The sequence below is a fragment of the Tyto alba genome, unplaced genomic scaffold (genome assembly GCF_018691265.1).
Source record: "Tyto alba isolate M040663 unplaced genomic scaffold, T.alba_DEE_v4.0 Super-Scaffold_48, whole genome shotgun sequence".
Taxonomy (NCBI): domain Eukaryota; kingdom Metazoa; phylum Chordata; class Aves; order Strigiformes; family Tytonidae; genus Tyto; species Tyto alba.
In genome coordinates this window covers 26,458,906-26,476,369 of record NW_024881324.1, presented here as the reverse complement: position 1 = coordinate 26,476,369, position 17,464 = coordinate 26,458,906, and the positions used below count along the sequence as shown (strand labels likewise).

At 39.4% G+C, this 17,464-nt stretch overlaps 1 protein-coding gene across 11 annotated transcripts in view; it reads right to left on the bottom strand.

Moving 5' to 3' along the window:
- CTNND2 (catenin delta 2) overlaps positions 1-17,464 on the bottom strand; it is a 699,957-nt gene that overhangs the window by 232,060 nt on the left and 450,433 nt on the right. The window lies entirely within an intron of this gene.

Sequence of the window (17,464 nt, the reverse complement as noted above, 5' to 3'; positions counted from 1 at the left end):
CTATTATGTTTTATTTACTACGCTGGAAACAAAACTTTGGCAAACAGTCAGTGGATTAAATTTCTTGTTACGTTAGTAGCTACTACTTCACAGAAAATTGTAAACTGTCATCAAAACAAACAGCAAAGTTGAAATTATACAGAAAATCAGCTTGTGAAGAAAAAAGCCATCTTATGTGAAAGCACCGAGAAACCTCCTCCTCTCTGCATTTTATGCTCCAGACCCTCCTTAGATACTCTCTACACTCAGATTCTATTAAACAAAAACTTTATGCCTGTCTTTGAAAGCACAGCTAAATATTTCAGAATGCAAAAACTGAAATGCAATTGTACGACTCCTCCTTTAGTCAAAAAAACTGTAGAAGGGCACATTCCTTACTGAATGCATCTATGTGCTGCTTTGAGCACATCAAAATAACCAAACTTATTCTTTTGTACATTTCTGTAAATTCAGAATGAAGATGCAAAGACAGTCATCTCAGAAAACATTAAAATAACTTTAAACCAGCAAACATTCAGGAATGCCACATTTTAATAATTCATGGTTTCGTGTTATCTCCAACTTTACTAATCCGTTGCAATGAGAACTCTGAGACCCTTTGGTGAGTGTCCTTCTGCGGGAAAAGGCAGACTTCATCAGCTGCTCTTGGGGTTTTTTTGTATTGTAGAATTCTTCTGCCAGACTTCCAAAGTTATTGAGACTGTCAGCTCGATATAACCTAAAGTAAGTAACTGCAACGTCAAGTCATTGTTTTCAGGCCAGCCTTAATTCTGAAAATATTCATTAGCTTTCCGTTAAAAGATTCCTGATCCCTGCTTTTTTTTTTTTTTTTTTTTTTTTTTCTCATATGGCATTCCATATGTCATACCATAAATTGTACATCTTTTCAATTCTGCTCCAGTCTTATTACAATTTGTGGAGCAGACAGGGGGAGGGAGGAAGGCAAAAAAAGGCATCCTCGCCTCTGCACCTCTAGCTAGCTCAAAGACCAGGTAACCCAGTGTGAAAAAAATTATTTCCTACCTATAAAACAAACACTAACCATGTTGTAATCAGGTTTTGTGTGCCTTTTACTCGTCAGTATAGTATGCCCACACTCACTAAACTCTAAGGTGAAGCGAGGATAATTTTTTTAGTTATATAATATACATCCAGTAACTCTGATAAATGAAATACAGACATCATTTCCAGTGTTGTTTCCCAGAACTCTGATACACACAAAGGGCTTCTACCATTAACTAATCCATAAATAATTTCTCAGCAGCAGCTTACTGTCAACACTCACAGCTTCTTCTACCAACTCCAACACGGTTGTCCTTGTTAGACCTGCTCCTGAAAACTTCACGCTCTGCCAGCTAGAAAACTGCCAGTAAGGCAAATTAAAATAATAAGCAAGTCGAGGACTAAAGTTTGATATAGCATGGGTATACTGTGTGTAGTATAGCAAGGCATATGGCCCCCAGCAAGTATGCGTCTCTCTTCCACTACCAAATTTAAGATGTAATTTGCCCTGAGTTATTCTGAATGATGAGGCATTAAAGCCTTACGCTTCACAGCCAAGGGATCATTGCATGCCTCTTCCACCCTTCCTTGCATGTGAGCAAGTAAGATCTCAGCTCTTCACTCTCCTAGCTACTCACAGCACTTTCCGTAGCCATAATGAAGTTCTGCTCTGAATTCCTCCTCTTTTAGCGGAGAAGTTAGGAGTTATCTCCAAGAAAAATAATTTTGCATCCTGCGTTGTGAGGGAAAAAAAAAAAAAAAAAAAAGGTCTGAGGTAAGGGGACAGAGTTCCCACTCGAAGCAGAGAACGCTTTGGAGTTGAAAACCATGGCTGATGAGATGGCTGTGCACCCTGGCACACAGCACTTCACGAGAGACTCTAGAAATGATAAGAAGGGGGGAAATAAAGCCAGACACCACTTGCCAATCCAAGGAAGTGTTATTTGGCAGGACACATGCATGCTACAGTCTCCCCCAAATGTTAGACAGGAACTTCCTTGTCCTGCAGGTCATACTTCAAATCTGAAGGGTTCAGAAGCCTAGGAGCCAGAAATACCTCTTAGGATGAAAACAGCAGAAAGCCAATTTACAACTAGGAATATTGCTCCTGGAGTTCACATGCACGTCTACTTTACTGTAGGTCTTGAGCATTTTTCTGCTTTTCCTTTTGACAAATTTAGAAGAAACATTTCCATGTCAATCTTCTGACCATTTTAATTCATACTAGTTTTATATCTGCCACTCTCCTACATATTTTTAGTTACTTGCTAAAGATCACTCAACTGTGTCTAGTTGAAGTGTCAAACAAGAACATGACAGGAAGAAAATATCTATTCTAAGGACTTCAGAGACTAAAGTCTTTGGTTTGCAGGTGAGGTAACACACGAGGGGAATTCATCACTTGACTCCCACTAGGTCTGTATTATTGTAGGGTTTTTGAGATTCCCCAGCATTATCCCAAAAAAACTGGAAAATTTGCTTTTATTATCTCCACTAATTTCTTGAGCTTCTGTGGAGAGTAGTCTTCTCTAATAGGCTATAAAACATAATTCTCCATTAATCATGCTGGGAGTCTGCTTCCTATCAAAAGAAGGAAGATTCTGCTTATGTGATGCAACATGCGATCATTTTAAATTATTCCACAACTCCTCAAAAAAATTTTTAGGGATTTTAACCCTAAAAAAGTAAAATTACAACCCTAGTCAGGGATAATTGACCTTAAAGAAAAAATAGTTCGGCTCAATTCAGACATAGAAACAAGAGTCAAAATGAAACAGTAACGTATCAGCCAACAATTAAATCTCATTAGAAAAATAGTAACTTTGCTGTCCTATAGGACAAACTGTTGTTTTCACAAGGACTTGGTGACATATATGTGAAATATGTAATAAATACATAAATGTACTAATAGAGTATTATTACTTTATTAAAATTAATACTCCTTGAAGTATTCATACTCTTGAAAGTTTAGGCAAGTTTGGGTGTCATTTGCATGTCTTCCAAGAAGAGCAACATTTCCTAGCAAGCAGATTAGCTAGGACTACACCTAAACCTATTTACTCCCTTACTTCTTTCGAACTGGAAAGCTACTTTCTTTTTTATTGTAAACTCGGTCGTGAAACAAAGATCGAGAACTTCAATCTTACACTGTGGCTCTACTGGGGTAGAGCTTCCAATAATCACACCCCTAGGTAAGATGCCAGGCTTTCTTAGACATACCAGCCGACATAAACCAAGTCAGAAGAGTCCTTATCACTTCAGACTTACACTTCCTTATGATATATTTTGAGTTTTCATATAATACACCTGCAGAAATAATTTGGTGCAGCACGTTTCAATCTGGTTGACCACTGAACTAGATTTGTGTTAGTGTACGCAGTGTCCAGGGTAAAACATTAAGCTACAAAAACTCAATAATATGGAACCAGGGCAATAAAACCGTTCTTTCTTAAATACCTAGATTACTTTTATTTGTTTTACACAAATCATCCATACTTATTCTAGCTTTGAAAAACTACATTAAATTGGATTATGGATTCTATATATGTACACATACTATATATATATATATTTGGTGTATATGTGTATATTCACAGTTTGTATGTATACTATATATTCAAAAGACTGAAGCTCCTGCAAACTGCATTAAGGTTGTAGGCTGGGTAAGTGCAGGAGGTCTTCCAGTGTCCTGTCACTGTGGAAAATCCTGTGCTCTGCGCTTCTGCTTTCCAACACATTCCATGGACAGCATGGCACAGAATAGCATTTCATATTCTTTAAAGCTGGCATTTAGCTCAAGCTAAAATCCCTACTTAATACCATATACATACTTATATACACAAACATATAAATATATGCATATATAGTAAGCTAAGCTTAGCAAATGCTAAGTGTGGAATAGTAAACATTTGTTTGTTTGTTTGTTTGCTTTTTTCTCCGAGTTAGTTATCCAGACTTAATACTTGAACATTTAGATTGTTAGCCAATTTGGAAGACATGTTTTTTTTTGTTATTCCAGCAACCAAGCTTTCACAGTAGTTTTGATTCTTTAAAAGATGACAGCATGAGATGTTTGCTACATTTTTCACATAGTTTTCATAGATGTCCAAGGTCCCTCAGAGTTCTGCCCTTTGCTGTACACTCTGAAATGCTCTTTTAACATCAAGCTTGAGCATATATTTGCCCACATCTTCCAAAAAGATTTTTGCAATTTTCTCACGGCATCCTTCCTACAGACTTTCACAGTTGGCCTATCCAGAAAGAACCCACCCCCTTTCTTAATCCTTGGGTTTTCTACTGAGATATGCTTACCAGAACAACAGTGAAACATGACTACATTAAAAGCAGTTCAGGGATACCAGTAACTATTTGTTGTGAAGGATAAAAGCTTTTAAATGTTTCAGAGAAGCAAACCTATTGATGTAATTAAAGAATTTAACTGCTTTTGGTTTTAACGCTTCCTTCCTTTCTACCTTCTCTTGTTCTTCATCAGTCCACCTTCATGCATTTCGTTTCAAATTGAACATGAGCATTTTGGAACAAAGATGTGCAATTTTATGTAATTGTAGTATGTACAGCAAAATGAAACCACTGGGCCATTTAAATACTAGCGAGATGTGCAGAAACAGCAGCACAAAATCCATGTTTTTACCTTTGTTTTACATACTAAAAAGTAATGAAGGCCAGTAATTCACCAAGCACTTTTCAGAACCTCCACTACAAGTTGCACCTTCTCATGGGAGTTCCATCATCATCGCTCTCACATGCATATATGCAGACAACTACATAAATCTTCATACCAGTCTCCTTTTCAATGGAATCCTAAGAGAATTCAGTGTTACGAAGCCTAAATTTTACATGGGTTTAGGGGGAACGAGGAGGCCAATGTTTCTTCCCAAAATGTTCTTCCCCTGAGGTAAAAGAAATGAAGGCAGAGATCATATTTTCTACAATACTACAACACCCAGCTGAAAGCAGCCATCTCTCTTCCCTGAGCTTTGTAAGCACTCCATCGGTCTTTGAATTCCCAGAAAACGCAAAAACTACATTTGCCCTGTTTAGTTTCCTTTCTTTTTTCAGGCTTTTATTTTAAAAGAGCATTATTATTTTTCTGAAGTTACTAACCAAAACCAAATGCCTGCATATGAAAACTACTACACACACTCTACTAAAAGTTTATTTGCCTTTCTTTACTAGAAAAATCTAAAACATATTTATCGGTTTAATTAAAATTTTAAAGCTGGATCCATGGCATACAGATTGAAACAAAATCCTTACTCTACAGAGATTTTGGCAGGAGAAGTACTTCTTACATTAAGACAATACTTACTTATATTGACATCTTAACGTTTGAGTGATAAGTGACTTTAACAGACAGTTATTATCCAAGAAATGTTATTTTTTTGTTTGAATCAAGCAGTTTTATCTGTCTGAAAGTAGGAAAAACCCCGGAACTGCTCCTAGCTGTTACGAACAGGCTGAGAGACTCAGCTGTTGCATTTAACAGACATACACGGAAACTACAGGAGTATTTCGGAGAAAACAGGCTGAGAAAGTTTTCTCTGCATACTTCTCATTGGATATATTTTGTGAACTTGACTTCAGTGTCTTTTAAACATTTTTCACCCTCCACAGGCCATGTCACGAAGTGGAGAAAAATGTATTGGTAAAACCCCAGTCTCTGCCTGGGGTTCTTTCTGAGAACAAATGCTGAACCTCAAAGTATCATCACTGAATTTCTGAAATTCACTAGTTTTCATCTTAATCTAATAAAATGTGTTATGAAAGTTTCTTCTTAATTTTCTTGTGAAAACTAACAGGGATTCAAACACCAAAATTTGACTTGTAACCCCTGTTGATCAAGAGTCACTGTCAAATTTCCATTTAGAAGCTTCTTTGCATCATCGTGTTTACTCCATTCAAAGTTACCTTACAAAGTAAATGGAATTTCCTCTTTGAAAAGACCGCAAGATTTAAGTTATATTGCTCATATTCAGCACAACTGGGAGCACCATCAGCTTAGTTTTCCCAAGAAACCTGCAATACCAAGGAACTAAATCAACACCATGTGCAGAGAATTCCATTTTCTAAATAAGTTTAAAATGTTAAAGAAGTGAGCTCATAAATAGTTTATTTTAAAATGTTTCTGAAAACTATTTTGTGCATTTCATTATCCTTCAGGCTACACTGAAATTGTCAACACAAGCGTGACAGGCTACTTTCAATATTCTACATATCTCAGCTGTCTCCTACCAGGTCCATCATTCCTCCACCATTCATTCTATTCTTAATTTTATGGAGGCAATATAAATAATGATCTGAAATAAATTTCAGAGAGATTGATGCATAGACTATTTTCTTGATTTTTTTTCCCCATAAACACCCTTCTGAAGGAAAACAGCTCTATCAGTTCCTCCCTTCACCCTTCCAAAATACTCTTCTTTTTTCCCTTTTATCAATGAAGCACAGACTTTTCCTCATCACGGATTCTCAAAAAACAGTTGATGATTCCTATCCTATTTCTTACTGCTAATTAAAAAAAACCCAACAAAACAAACAAAAAAATCAACCCCCAAAACCACAACACAAACACTTCACTGAAGCAGAGTGAAAACAAGTCATGTTTAACATGACTAAAAAGCAAAATCGAAGCCACATTCTGATTTTATTTTAAAATAACAAAAGGAAGGAAGCTCTAAGTTCAGTATCAAACAGCTTTACGCCAATGAATATGTAACAGAACAAGAATAGGGCTTCTGCATTCACATTTCGAGTTATTCTGAGAAGCAGTTTGCTTTATTATTATGAGGCAAATCTGGCCTAGTAATAAACCTGCTGGGGATAAGGAACTATTAGGCTCAGTTTCACTGTACCCGTGTGCACAACCGATATGGCTACAGGCATACAGGGGGTGGTAAACAGGCTCCTCAATAAATGTATTCCCACCTAGCTGACTTGAAAACTGAATCAGTGAGAACCCCTAGCTGGAAAGGAAAAGGTGGGGAGGTGTTCAGCGTGCACCCTGAGACACCAGCTCTCTAGTTTCCCGGTGAAAGTCACGCACACACATTTGCTGACGGGGAAATTTCATTTAGCAAGTTCCCTCTGTGAAAAGGCAGCCCCCGCTTCTTTCTGTACAGCATAACCAAACTCCTCTAAAGTCTCTCTTATCAGACTCAAGAACTGGACCCCTGATTTTTCTGAAATAATGTATATAACCTTATGTACTTCAGAAGGAAGCTTTCGGGCAGCACTTCTCTGTTGGTTTTTTTTTTTTTTTTTTTAAAGGAGGGGAGATTCTGGTGTGCAATTCATGCAGAAGCAGAAAGGTAACAGATGGCTGCTGGAGCCACGCCACGGAGAATGCAGTGGCTGACAGGATCTGTTATCCTTTAACAGCTGCAGATAAAACCTTTACAGTTTAGGATAAAATTTCGTTTAAAAAATGTAGCTGCTTACAAATGAAAAAAACATCCACTAGAGAAGACTATGCAAAGAAGATTTTATGTATTTAAAAGAATTTTTATATACAGGAGAGGAAAAGCTTTCTCTAAATGGAGGTTCTATGATTTGGCTACCCACCGCAAATTCCATTCTCAGATTGGATGGTAAAAGCCACAGGAGAAATCAAACCTCCTTCTCCCACCTTTTCCTGAAAAAGCTATCTAACATCAAAACATCTAAAGGATCCTCTGGGTGTCAATTTGTGTGCAGCCAGAGCTTTACCGGACATTTGGCAACTACTCTGATGCAGAAAAATGTCAAGCCTTCCCCTATTAAAAGCTATTGGAAGAGATCACAAAACTTCACAGAAAACTGAAAAGGCTTAAAAAGGATAACCCCTTACAAAAGCCAGCTTCTTGCAGGGGGGGGGGGGGGGGGGGGGAAGCCATTAATTTTAAGGCAATTCAAGACCATAAATTTAGGTATGTTGATGTGAACACCTATGTGTTCACAACAGAGGCTGCTTCTATCCATGAATTGTTGGACATGAATTACAACTGACTAAAACCAGGGCTGCTTCTATCCATAAATTGTTGGACATGAATTGCAACTGACTAAACCAGTTGTAATTTGATGTCTTTAACTGACTTTATTAACAGCAAACGGTCTGTTGGGAGTAGACACTGATCCTCTTTCTGCAAGCAGATAACTAACTGTGCGCTCACATTTCAGGGATGCGCAGCTCAAAGTGTTGAACCAGAAAGGGGACAGCAGCACTATAATTCAGGCAGCAGGAAATCCTGAACTCCAGGGAAATATAAAAACCTGTCGGTTGCTGCTCATGGCCGGGCTGGTGGGCAGGTCCCCTCCCAGGAGCGTGCCAACCGGCCCTGCGGCCACCGGCCGTCACCTTGAGGCCCAGGAAAAGTAATGTGGGAATTTTCCACCCACATCGGTGCCTCGCTGGTGGAAAAATCCCAGGTCGTGAGCATCCCACCTAACATCTTACAGACCATCTCAGGCCTCAGACTAGAGGAATCGACCCCTGGAAGAAGATCTTCCCGTTTCTTTTTTGAGACGTGTTAAGAAATAGAATTTTTTTTTTTTTTTTTTTTTTTTTTTACACCGTTCTGACCCAGTGATTTCAGGTCAGTTCTTTACTCGGTCAGAAAATGTTTGATAGGTGAAGGTCGCATGATATTCTGCACTTCAACCATCAATAAGCCAAGAATAAGGAGAAGTGCATACTGCAAAAGTGTTGTGGAAATAACCTTCCTGATTTTTGGAGGCACAGAGAAGTGCCAGGTAGAAATAATATTGGTTTCTATAAAGAGATAGCCAGTACTACAGAACTGCAAACACTGCACTTGCTTGCAGTGGTTTAAGAGAAGTTATTGAGTCTGAATGTTTTAAGGACAATGAAATTACATAAAAAACAGCTACAGGAAATTTAGTTTCTGAGTCTTTCCAGGACTCACAGGTGTTCAAGAGGAGGGACCACTTTTCATACGAGTAATAAGAGCGGGAACAAGTGCAGGTGACTGATCAGCACAGCTTCTGAGAGAGGGCAACACACAGACGTGACGCGATCTGGACCAACAGGAAGGTAACGGAATTGCACTGACTAAGAAACTGTGTTACACCTTTCTTGTCAGTATTCATTCCTTCCACTTCCACCAACACACACACACGATCACTTTTCTTTAGCCTCATCGGCTGTCAGGGCCAAACTTTCAAACTACGTTTTTATATTCGAGATGCTCAAATACAGGCTGGTGGAAGGAAAAACAGAGCATCAAACAGCATAAAAACAAAAATCAGCCCTCCTCTTTGAAATGTAATACATGAACCAAATAGATCATGTCCTGGAATGGACCAAAGGATTATCAAACTAACTTAAATAATTTTTAAAGAGTAAAAAAACAAAAGTAAAATACTTTATTCTTTAGCTTTTGCTTATTTCCTGAGGGAAATGACTTGTTTTACCTTGGGACAGAGTTTGCACAGCTTCTCCTTTCCCCTCATGTGCCTTCCTCCTCCATAGTTTTACCTTTGGTATATTCAGGAAACTTAAGAGGTTTTACTCTGTCCTCCTTTGGGCTAAGAATACCTTTCAGTTTCTTTCCAGGTCTTCAGCTATCCAGATCCCTCCACTTCGTTGCACGGTAAGGATAAACATGACCCCGTTAGAAGTGGGTGGCAAGCTAAGCAGCAAGTGATTCCACTGCTGCTGCAGTGGCTTAGAAACCCCCCCCCCAAAAAACTAAAAAAAAAACCCAAAAAGTAAAAAGAACAAATATTTCACAGGAAGCCTGGAGACTAGGAGTTTCCCTGGCAACGCTGGCTGTAGGATTTCTATGGGGTGGCTTTTGCTTCCTAGGAAACCACTCAATGCTGCGAACTGTGCCGCGTCCCTGGACCTCACTTGTTTCATCGAGCTGCTGGAGCGGGGGGAGAAAGGTCGAAGAGAAGGCGATGGAGATCACCAGAGGAACGGCAACGCACTGGAGGAAGAAAGGCTAAGGGCTGGGCTTCACACCAGGCCCCGATGGTGAGTGAGCTGGCAGAGATCGGCCCATTCCCACCTAACATATTTAACCTACGTCGAGCGAGGGTTCTTAAAGTCAGGCTCTTCATTTATAAAAGCAACAAAGTTCTGCCAGAAACTAATAAAAGGTGTTGATCATTCTTTGGTTTCATCATTATTAGTTCAATTCAACACTATAAACATTATTTTAGTGAACTCTTGGATTTATTCTCTTACAGAAATCTCCTGCGCTCTCAATGACACATTTTGTACAACGGCTACATAATGAGCTGGCTTTTGTTTCCTGCTTATAAAACAGTTGTGCAACATCACACTGAGGTCCAGCTTCAGAAACTAACAACCTCTGCATAGCTATTTATGTCTCAGGGTTGAGGATGATTTTCAGTCGCTTTCTTTAATGAGAAAATTTGAGACTATGTGTCCTGATTTTAGCATGCTTCTTCAAAATTTTGCCCATTCATCTCCTCCATCTAACACATTTCCCTGCCCCCTCCCCCCCCCATCACGTTTCCCATGGAAATAAGAGCAAGATTTTTCTTTGAACTTCAAAGCACCTTACAAATTTAACTTACTCTCAATATCCCTGTAAACAGTAAGATCATTATTATCCATTTGGCTGATGAGATGTCCAAGAGCTACTACTGAGAAGCTTCTTATGTGGTTTATCTTGCCAGGAGATCGTAACAGCTTACATGAGCCCAGTAAAGCCTGAAAGCATGGTTCTTCTCCATGTTTTTAATGTCTGGTTGGAAAATACACTTACAACATTTTCTGGCTCTTACAGTCTGTCATCACAGAAAGGCACCACGCAGATTTTGCATCTGTCAAAGTTTGCAAATGAGCCACAGGATACTGAGCGAAATGTGTCGCAAACAAAGGCAGAAACTGCACTGAGGCACATATTCACCATTAGAAGCTCAGTTACGCCAGTCGAGAACCAGAAATGAGCTACGGACAGTACGAGGATGAGGTGCACTGCCCACCTGCTTCCTCCTGGATGAACGAAGCCATTCACACATGCCACAGATTAAGGAAGGAACGGTGGAAAGGGATTTGTTGCTGTTCTTCAAGTGGCAGATCAGCATTACTGGGGGGGGGTGGGGTGGGGAAGAGGGAATAAATAATGAAAATGTGCAAAAAGACATCTGTCTCATCTCCCCCTCTGATTATTAATTGTGCACTTATCAACACTACGTGGAACTCCTGCCACTGTTCTCCTGAATGTCCTGTATCATTGGAAAGTATCTAAGTGGCCTTTCGCTTCTCTGCCTCCAGCATAAAGGAAAGGAATTGCCTTCTGGAGGAGGGAGAGGATTAGATGAGCTAAATTTTCACACGAAAACAAGAGACGAGGAATCTCTTAAAATTATACCCTGGATACTGTATTAGTAACCTAGCAAATAAATTGGCTACATATAACCTGTTCCACTCTGCTGATGGTTTAGGAACTGTAAGCACTCCTGGACAGGCTCATTATTTGAACTACACGGACCAGCACTGTCCGTGCTACTGTGATATAACAAAATTGTGATGTTCTGTGATTATAGTAGTGCAGGTTGGTTAATGACAGGATCAGATTTCTTTCAAGACAGGACAGCAAAAAAATGGGGTGGCCTCCCACACTGCCAAGAAAATAGTACTAGTCATAGAGGAGAGAAAGTGGCTAACTAGTGCTTCATGAGCTAAAAGCACCGACACCTTATTCCTGAGGAGTTCACTTCAGGGTTTTTTTTGTTTGTTTCTGGTGGTTTGGGTTTTTTTTGGGGGGGGAGGGATTTTTTTGTCCCCAAACATTTCTCCCAGAGAAAGGAGCTTGCTAAACAACATGGGGTAAATTCTAAACAGGAAAAAAAAATAGCAAATACTGGCAGATGCTTTTGCGCATACCGAATCGCCTTTGCTGCGCTGTGCAATGCCTCCACCCATGTCCAGTGCCTCCTCAGCCATTTATAAACCACCTCAAAGTAAACAGTGGAATGACAGAAACTCTTGGCGTATACAGCAACGTGCTCAAATACACACAAAAATAAGTTTCCCAAGTTCTGGGTACCGCTCCTCCATTCCACCCCAACTTGACACTTGCACGGGCCACTTAGCCTCTCCCTTACTTTGCCACACTCAAGCTGGAACTAAACATTCCCTAGGAAAATCTTTTCCAGCCAAGGTTTCCAGCTACATAAATCTCCTGAAATCCCAAATTAACAGACTGTAGGATAGCCTATGGATTCCCACCTCAACTATTTTAAGGAAGCGGGCTTCATCCTTAGTTACCTACAGCAGGAAAGGGAAACAGATTGCTGGGTGCTTTTTTTATCATACCTGCTATGTTTTCTCAAAACCATTTTGCGCACTAAATAATAATTCATGCCTTCTATGTAGAAAGGGTCTGCACGAGGACTTGCAAGTTGCTCCAGACTTGCTATTCTCGAATTGGGTGTCGTTTTGTGCTGTTTAGACTGTTCGATTTTATTTTCTCCTCGGGTCAGTTCTTCGTATTCAGAGGCGCACACATTAAAGCCTGAGAGACCGCACAATTTTTACACAGGGAAAATAAACCAGGCATTTCCTTGCTGAATGAAATATATGCTTAAACACAGAGCTACAAAAATATGTACTCTCAATCTGCTTGGTTCTACCAATATAAGGGAGCTGGCCTATGTAAATTTGATGCAGAAAATTCTTAGTAGGACCCTGGAAGTTGAACGGTTTACTTCTGGAGGTAAGCCTACATTGCCAAACGTTTACATGCTCAGATCCACTAGAAGTACGTTTCCCATGGTTTCCCCAACACCACCACCTTTGGAGAACCCCCTCCTGCTCTACTTTACCCTTAATTTCAGGTAAGGGTAAGAGGGACTTCTGGAAACTACTGAGTGAAAAGGAGAGCTGCCCATCCCACGCTGTGTCATACAAAAGCAGAGGGGTACGTCTGCAAGCCTGTTTGTTACACCTCAGCCAGACCAGGAACGTGAAACTTCAACCTTCTACCTCTTGGGTTGGAGGGTTATGCCGGGGACCCACCAACACCTCCAGCAGCCCTCTGCATTCTGAAAAGCCAAGCCCCGGCCTCAGGAGCGCCCAGAGCAGAGCCGCAGGGCGTTGCCACCAGCTGTACCGCCGCCACCGCGAGGCCTTCGGCTCTTCCGGAAGGTTCTTGCCGAAGAAGCTGCCGGAGAGGTTCCCAGCACGAGGTCCAACCTCCCACACGTGCAGGTTTACACGGTTAATTTTCTTACCTCGTTGCACTGATTGAGCGCCTGGCTGCTATTCAAATTTACAACAGACTAACACTACCAACACTGAGACAATCCTTGGAACAAAGTGAGATTAAGTATATGGTGAAGGCTCCTGCAGAAACATTTATCTTTTAACAGGCCATGTTCGAAATTCTGTGTGCTAATCTCCTCAACAGTTTTACTGGGGCACAGAAATTTAACTAGAATTTATTCTATTTCTGCAGAAAAAGAAAGCTCTGTAGCCTGTAGTGTGCAAATGGATCATATTTTTGGAAAATAAAAAAAAAGAAAAAAAGAAAAAAAAGAAAAAAAAAAGAGAAAAAAGAAGAAAAAAAAGAGTTTTTAAACTTACTGTTCACACAAAATGATCTGATCTAATTTCTTTCCTTTCATAAGTGGAAAGAAAGCCAATTTAAAAGTTTATAAGATAGACAGACAGTACCATCACCTTCTGCCTAGGAGGAAATTAAGGCCAGTAGAGGTAATGAAATGGAAAGTTGACTCTGAAAGAGCAAAACAGAACAGGGTATTACAGTTAAATCATGCAATGCCTGGAAAACTCTGTCTCTATGCTGACCTATACAGAGACAGTTCTAAAGGTGAGAACCGCTGTAAGATAGCTGGTTTTTAAAATTTTGTTTTCTTGTAAAGTTGCAACCTGATTCTACTGTTAGTGGGTTTTTTTTGTTTGTTTGTTTGTTTTTGTTTTGTTTTGGTTTGGTTTTTTTCTTGCATCTTTTTTGTTTGTTTTAAGCAAAAGCCCAGTCATTATTGCGGTCTGCTCTATAATGAAGAATGAACCCCCTCTACAGCTTCATTCACCAAGCTACCCCATCTGTTCTGAATAAATAGTTTTAAAGGTTCTGAAACACATATCTTGGGAAAGAGGATGCCATAAAGGAAGACCGTAAGTGTAGATCAATGTAATTCAACGCCATATGAAAATGGACATTTGAACTCTGAAATTAATTTTCATAGCCTTAATGGAGCGTGTTCCACATAAGTCTTGCTGTTAACTCAGCTTCTTGCCAGCTTCTTTGCAGGAGAAGATGATGTGTGTATACTGGCATGTAAATAAAAACGGGTAAGAAGAGAAGTCACAAAACAATGAAGGAAATATGTTCACTCAACCCATCAAACCAGACACAGTGAATCCCTAAACAAGCAAACCCACTGCTACTGCAACACTTCATTGGTATGTATTTAACTGAAGGATGTGAAAGATACACATTTTTTGATCTGTTATGCAGCAAGCGTGATTTATCAGCAGTGGCACATGTACATGGTTTCTTAGTAGGTTAAAACCTCAAAAATTAAGTAATTTACACACATTTGTCAGGTTCATATTTTGGAATAAATATTGGAAGGCACACAGACTGACAACTGGATACCGGCACTTTTATTTCTAGGGCTCCCCAGTTCCCCTAAATTCTAGGAATAGACAAACCTTAGATAATTTCTTGGTGCCAAGAGGCAGATTAATCTTTCCTAAATGAAAGTAGGCTGGAAAATACCGCATGAACATATATTTCTGACACCTTAAAATACTCATGGCTTCTCATTCACAGCTTAGTAGGAACCAAAAGCAAGACAATAATTAGAAAATAAATACTGTATTCTTTCCCTCCCTATGCCACTTTTTCATGTAAGAGATTATGGCATGAAACAGTTTATATCACAGCCCTACTACATATTTCTCTTCCTTTTTTGACATGAAATAAACATAAAAGTATGCTCTGAAAAATCCATCTGTAAATTATCTTTGATATTCAGCTTTTCCATATGCAGAACTGAAGTTTTATTTTTGACAGGTGATAAGGGGCTCACTTCCTTTTTAAATAACAAAGCCTCAGACTGTCCGCCAGTATAGATGTATATAGTTTTTACTACCTGTTATATGAGCTCATATCAGCTAACAGTCTACCTGCATAAATTAAAAATTATCCCCTACCACAAACATGATAATAAATATCTTAATAATTTTTAAAAATAGCTTTTGTCCTAAACTTTAAGTTAATGAACATTAAACTGCATTTCATGACAGTTGGATGATGCAGAACAGATGTTGAGCTAAAATTTTATTTGCCAAATGTCAGCTCAGAACACGTGTATATAACTGGGGTATTAGTAATCCAAACTACATGGTGAAAACAATGGAAAAAATTGACAACTACATCTGTGCCTGCCAACCATTTTTCTGGGACTTCAGATGGAAATTCCGCCTGAACCAAAGATTCCAGAAAATAACGTCCAGTTTTAGGAACTCTAATTGCTTATTAGGATGAGCACGTTCTCTTCTGGGTATCCATTTCTCATCCTGAGCTGACTGACATAGAGCAAACACTAATCAAAAGCCCGTAATTAGTACGCTTTTGTCTTGCAGGTTCTCCTCCGCCGTGAGCCTCCGTTTGGATCTCTGGTTGGACAGGTAGGCTCACTGTCTGAAAATGATGCCTGCCATTCCCCTCGGCCACAAAAAACCCCACCAACCAGCCAACCAAAGCGGCAATAAAACTCAAAGCTTATCAGTTGGCAAAGCCCATCCGCTGACCAACATGTTTATTTTTTTCTTGCCGTGTAAGGTATAAGTGATAACCCTCTGAGGAACACAGTGCAGTTGAACACAGTCATTTAAAGTCCATCTTGTATTTGGGCCACGTTTTCCTTTTCCTAATTAAAGGTAGTACTTCTAATTCTACCTCCCACGTCCTACCCTAAATAATTTCTGTCCTTCCATAATATTTTTTCAAGCATCTGGAAAGTCTTCTGTCCCCTCCTTTCCACACTTGTCATTTATCCACATTTTTGTAATCAACACGGAAATCAACATGTTTTAAAAGTCTCCTGATTGCTTTTGATGCTTTTCTCCAAACTCCTTCCAATTTTTCGATGTCTTTCCAATAGCTGAATGATCAGCAACTGCTGTAGGCCACAGATAGCTTCACAAGCCGTCCCGCCTAGGTGGACTGTAGCTTCTGGGGACTAAGGAGTAACACCATCAGGTGGGCTTCTGACATTTCTTTAAGAATTATTTGAACCAACAAGTAAGGGCAGCCATAGTAAGTAAGAGACACCACTCGCAGTCCATGGATCAAAATTAATGACATCAAGAGTAATGCAAACTTCATTTAAAGAAGTTATTTTGTGCAAAATCCCAATCCGTACAGTGGTAATTAGTAATAATATTTAATGATCCCCTCTAAAGAGTTTATGAAGCTCAATTTATACCTGTAAGCCTGCTCACTCCCCCTTTACCTACAGAAATCAATACTCATGAATGCACAAATGGTATCACGAGACGGGAAAGATCCAAAAAGCAGGCCATTGAAAAATTTGCAGGAGGAAATCTTCTTTTACAAGCATATATCCTATACATTAACTGACTGATGGTTGTGAAGTGATAGCAGAGCAACTAAACAGAGATAACCTTTTCTTAAAATGATGTTGTCTGAGACCTGTAGACATACTATAAATAGGTCTTTCCTCTCTATAGGGAACAGTGCCTTCAACATCATCATGTTTCTCCCAAGAACATTTTATACAGATTACAGTCATTTCTCCTCTGGTTTAGTCTACTCCTAATGTAATGTTCTTTAAGTTTGAACACAAGACAATTACAGAGCAAAGCTCTTTTTCCTCCATGGGCTTTTATGTTCTGGAATACAAATGCATCCAAATACCAAGGTTTTAGAAAAAGACTCGTTTCCCTCTGGTTACCAATGCTTGCTCTGGGGCAGGGGAAGAACAGGAGGAATTCAATTTATATTTTTTCAGAATTCTGGAGAAAAAGCTAAGGGGACAAAACAAAACAAAAGGTTAAAGACAGAATTTTTCTCAGCAAGTAAAACCACAATGGCAGAAGTAGCTGCAAGCAGTGATGTTTCTAATGTGCCATAAAATTTAGCTGCAGTTGTGTTCCCAGTCTGGAGAGAGAGAGAACGCTGCTTTCATGCTAAACAAGTAGAGAGATCAGGTTGTCAGTATTTGGTTTTTCATGCAGGGAAAGAAGTCTTTTCAAATTGTTGCTTAAACTCCTCCAGCATTTTTGTCGGGGGCAAAGTTTTGGGCTCTCCTATCATTAAATTACACATAGCAAAAATAAATAAATAACCCACACCATCTGCCATAGAAAAACCTTGTATAAATTAACACTTTCCACAAGTTTAAACTTAAGTTACCAAAGAGACTTGCTTTCTTTTCCGTCAGAAAACTGCACAAAATCAACAAGTGCATT